Here is a 5,452-nt window from a genome sequence, read left to right as displayed (position 1 = left end):
GTGCTGGTTAAATGGGAAGGATGAGTTTTACTGCCTGGTGCTTTGGATGGGCATTGCCCAGGCTGTGGGGATCAGGAGGAGGGGGCATGGCAAGGGTGAGAGAGGAATTTAGGTACAAGTTTAACCCTATGGCTGCCATGGAAGCTCAGAGGTGCCCTCCCCACGGTGGTGATGGGGCAGAGAGTGCCTCCACACGAGTCAATAGCCCCCGCGGAGGTGAAAACCCTTTTTGCAAGTGACCTTTTTGACCTGGAAAGATGTAGGCCCACCTTTTTTTTTTTTTTCTGGGAAATTGGGTTTAAAAGTTCTTTGGTGCTTGAAGTATCAGCTTCAGACCTTCATGAAGTGGTTCTCAAGGGTCATCACAAGGAATGAGAACTCATTGCTGCAACAATCTCACCAAGAGACTTGGAAGCAGCAAAGTTTGTGCCCTCAAAACCTAGAGCTAGATTTTACTGAGAAGCTGTAACACGTGCTGAGCCGGGAGCTAGTCATGTCTTTTCCATCACACTGCCGCTGTAAATAGGTAGGCAATAATGCAAGGACCAGGACAGCTGTAATGCATGTGGGATCTGGCTGCAAAGCAATGCTTGTATCTTGTGGGACACTTACCTGCTGCAGGGCTCCCAAGGCCCCTCAGCACAGAGGCCCTGGGAGCTCAGAGAGCTCCTGGGTTTCTGCTTGTGTTCCCAGGGCCTCTGAGAGACTTTCACAAAAATCTTCTCCCCATCCTTGACCCACAACACCTGCCCTCTCCGGTGCCTGCTGCCCTACACTCCTACCCAGAGCCCTGGATGCTGCAGTCCTGCCAAGCTGACTGTCCCAAGGTGACCAGAGCTTCTAGCTCCCAGTCACCCCATCAAGAGGGACAAACCCCACCAATTAGATGGAGAAATAAATGTCTACCAGAGCATCCACTTGGGATGTCTCCAGAAACAACAGCTCTGAAATGTGTAGCTATTCAAGCGGAGGTACCATCCTCCCCCTGCCCCTTCAGTTGATGTGGGAACTTCTGTCCCCATCTCGCTACAGGATCAGACCTCTCCACCCAGAGGCCAGAAATGTGCAGAAGATCTAGGCTGCTTTTCCTCACCTGTTCGGATGAACTGGGTGGTAAAACCAGGCCACCTATTTGCAAAAGTCTTTCCCCATCAGCTACTGAGATAGTAACACCAGAAATGCCAGGAAACTTCCACCAGAGGGGAAGCCTGCCTGTGCATACACCGAGACAGTTCACGTTTGTACCAGAGAAACACAGCAAGGAGCTGACTAGTTGGCAAAAGGACTGGTATGTAGCAGTGCCTTTATTTTAAAGGGCAATTAGTACTGTGGAAGGATTCTCTCTGCCTCTTCAATATGTCATGTTTGTTAGTTAAAACTTCAACTTATAGTTAATGCTATACCATAACATATGTCACAGCTCTGCAATTGAGTTGCTCTGTGGCACGAAGCAAACTGTGCCGGAACAGAAGTCCCAAGAGATGCGAACATGGAGGGAAATAGTGCTGTGAGATAAAATGGTACCTAGTGAAATGTAGTGGGAAGGTTTTCCGTGAACGACTAAAACTCTCGAAGACGCGACTATTTGGGTTTTTCCCTTTCTGCTCTCTCGAGAGGTGGGACTTCTTGATTTGGGTGGGTTTTTTTCTTTGCAGACAAACAAAGTGCAAACCCCTTTAGGTGAGGGCTGTGCTCAGGGACAGCGAGTAGCAATGCCACAGTCCAGGAGAGATGAACCAGGCTGACCTATGAACCACTCTAAACCTGGTTTTGGGGCTGGGAAGATGCCTGGACGTGTGTGGGGAGAAGAGCAGGCTGGCTCAGCCCACCACTTGGTCTGGCCCCTAGGCTCAAGCATGGCTTTAACTTCATCACCGAGCTGTGCAGCAGCAATCTCTTATCACTCAGCTAAAGCAGAGATGACAAGCATGTCACCACTGTGACCACCTTGGTGATGGCTTCAGGCCACGCTCTCAACTGTTGCCATACCCACTGCTGACAGTGAGTGGGAAATACTCTTTCTTGGGAAGGAAAGTTTTCTATTAGTGGTTGCACAGGGCTAGGCACTGGGCTCCTGCTCTTTGTTGAGCCAAGCTGTCACCAGAGAGGTCAGAAATAATTTATTTTTAACGCTATGAATATGTAGAACCTTGTCCGAGCTTCTCCACGCAGTGGCCATGAATTTAGAAACAGCATCAGAAATCACAGCATTCGGTATCCTGCGAATCGGGTCAGAGCCATAAATTTCTCTTACTGGTGTGTGAGCCATTTGCCATACGTGACTTTCTGAATTTGTGGCCATTTCTCTCTCTACCCCTGTGTGCCGAGTGTATGACTGAGATTTTATATTGCACCTCTGAGACACAAAGTCCTTCTGGTGCTTTTCCCTAGCATCCTAAACAGGCTCGCTCGCCCTCCTCCCCGTGCCCTGTGCTAATGGCTTCTGGCCACAGCCGGGCTCTTAAATCACGGGCTGCACCTGGACAGGCATAAACTGCGACTCTCCCCAGACAGAGGGTGTTTGCTCAGAGCCATGAGCGATGCGCCTCTGAACGCGTGTGGTTCAGCCTTGTGGGAACGGCTGCTCCTACCCTGAGCCCGAGACGGGTCCCCTGATGCAGACACCAGAGCTTCTGCCCGTGGAGGCAAGTCCTGCATAGACCTCTGAGACACTCAGCGAGCCTTTCCAAGGACAGTCATTCTGCGTACAAAGGGAGGAGACGTTCAGCACAGACATTGGGGCAGGGGGAGGTATGTTAAGATGATCTCTGTGTTGGGAGGAAAGCTTAAGCTGAGGAAGTTCACACTGTGGGACTGGAAGGTGGTGTTGATGTCCACCTCCTCCAATGTACTGTCTGTGATCTTCCTCCCCCACCTATACCTGTTCTAGATACAAAAGCTTTTTTATTGCAAGACTGTTCTTGTTCAGCGAATTAAAATGAAGCATTAATGTTTATAAATATGTAAAGGTCGAGTGTCAGGAGGATGGAGCCGGGCTCTTCTCGCTGATGGCCAATGACAGGACAAGGGGCAGCGGGTGCAAGCTGGAGCATAGGAGGTTCTGCATTAACACAAGGAAAAACTTTTTCACTGTGAGGGTGACAGAGCACTGGAACAGGCTGCCCAGAGAGGTGGTGGAGTCTCCTTCTCTGGAGACATTCAAAACCCGCCTGGACGCGTTCCTGTGTGATCTACTCTAGGTGGTCCTGCTCTGGCAGGGGGGTTGGACTGGGTGATCTTTTGAGGTCCCTTCCAGCCCCTCACATTCTGTGATTCTGTGATTTGCAACCCCCTCCTCCCCAGTGCCAGTGCTCCCAGCAGCGATGCTCTCTGGCTGGTCCCAGCCCCTCTGGTCAGCCTGGGAAAGGAGACAAGTGCAGCAGCAGGACACAAGAAGGCTGTCACTAAAGCCCAGCTCTGCTGAGATGAACCCATGCACTGAAACGAGGCTGCCTTATTCCACAGCTCTGCTCCCTCAGAGCCTGGAGAGTCACTAAAGGCAGTAGATGTGATTAAGACATTTCCTAACTAATTTTTAATCCTTTTGGCACAGCAGTGCCAACTCACAAATATGAACTCTACCAACGGGACTGTTTATTAAATTCTGGTCTTGTCACAGTGGTGCAAGCCCATTGAGAGGCTTTGGTGTATTAACATAAAACAAGAAAACTGGATTTTCTCACATGCCGCTGAGAATTGCGTCTTGCCTGCAGGTTGCTGCTGAAGATGATGATACATAGGTGGCATCGGGGTCTGAGCTGAATTACGAGTGTAGAGCAGGACATCTGAAACTGCACATTTCTGGGTCAAAGATGGCTGATATGGCCCCTGCTAGTAACTCAGTCACTTCTCAAAGCCAAGGTCTCCAGCAAACTACACGTACAACTTTGTTTCCTTCCCAGCCAGCCAGAGGAATGAGAGCTAAAATTCTGCCCCATCCAGCAGCTGAAGTAACTGCACCCAGAAGGCCCCATCAGGATAAGGTTTCTGTGCTTGTTAAATGTTGAACCTTTGAGCCTTTTCAATTCAGTCCTCTTCCAAGTGCATTAGGTTTTTCTTGGGATTTTTTAAATGGCAAGGTTTCCTGAATTTCTGACCTGTTGGTGCCTATCTAGACCAGTTACCCTTGTCCGTCAGGGCCCTGCCAACACACAGTCTATATAAAAGCAGAGAGGAAGCACCTTTGCCATTGTGGTTTTTCAACTATAAATTGCTGGAAGGTGCTCTTTGTGAAAACTGCTTTACCTTTGTGCATTTAGCAGGGAATAGGCATCAGGCAAAGGAAACACCAGCTAGAGGGCTGATGGTGCAGGGTTATGACTGTGGAAACAGGTTAACGATAGAAACTGGTTTGTAGGTGCTAGTAGACGTGAGCAAAGGTAAGTTTTGAAAGCAAAGGTTTCACAGAGTTGTCCCAGAAGAACCCCTCTGAAGCTATGGCTAGGGCAAATGCCACTCTCTGTTGCCACCACAAACAGAAAGCAGAGGAGGTGAGAGCATCCCAGAAGACACCAGCAGCTTTCTTTCCAGTTTTTTTTTTCCAAGCCTCCATGCACAGCTTCAGTGTTAACTCACCTCCTTGCCTACATTTCAAGGCCCATAACCTTTCAATCAAAGGACCACCCAGCCTTCAAAAACAAATCCAAGGACTACTATACTTTGAAGAATGGATGGTATTGTACAGCAACCACTTATAACCGAAAGGAAAAAAATCGTTAAATTTTGTTTGTTACAGTAAAGAGCAGGATACAGGTAGAAAGTCATAACTGCTTCTTTTTGTTCCTTAGAGATAGGGAACTGTGTGCATCTGGCTTTAAACAAATCATAACAGTAACTTCCCGATGGCCTTTTGTCTCCCAGCTTGAAGCATTTCTGAACCAGCTGAAGGCCACTTTCTTGCTAAGGGCTTTTATCTTGCTCTGTCCTAGAGCTCTGTGACAAAACTGAAGCTATTTTGTGGATGGAAGGAAGTAGATGCATTAGTGAGTGCATTGCCTTTTGGCTGAGGTTTATTTGAACTTATTATTTCTAATGTGATCAACTGATCACTTATTGACCATTTCACTTTAAATGTGGTCAAGGGCTGCAGTCTGCAGTAAGCCTGCCTAACTTCTCCCACTCTTAGTCCCTCTCTGCTATGTAACCGTGTCCCAGCACTCCCACCCACCCTCTATCACCAAGCTTGTTTCACAGCTCAGAGCTGCAGAACGCTTTAAAGATCCCATCCACACAGCATGGTGGGAGTATGACTGTACGTGCTCTGTTTTGTTCGTAACACTGAGGAGCTTTCTGACTAAACACACCTTTCTCTTCCCAGTCATCATTAACCAGTTATTCTTCTTTCAGCTCAACTTCAATCTGCCACTTAACCATTGACTGTGTCTATCTGTACCTACAAATTATTTGAAATGAAACATTCAATTATTACAGAGCTTAAACACCAGAACAAGGC

This window comes from Leptosomus discolor, chromosome 5, assembly GCF_034619465.1.
Source record: "Leptosomus discolor isolate bLepDis1 chromosome 5, bLepDis1.hap2, whole genome shotgun sequence".
In the NCBI taxonomy this organism is placed as follows: Eukaryota; Metazoa; Chordata; class Aves; order Leptosomiformes; family Leptosomidae; genus Leptosomus; species Leptosomus discolor.
The sequence above is the reverse complement of the archived record's forward strand: the minus strand, read 5'-3'. Positions refer to the sequence as shown.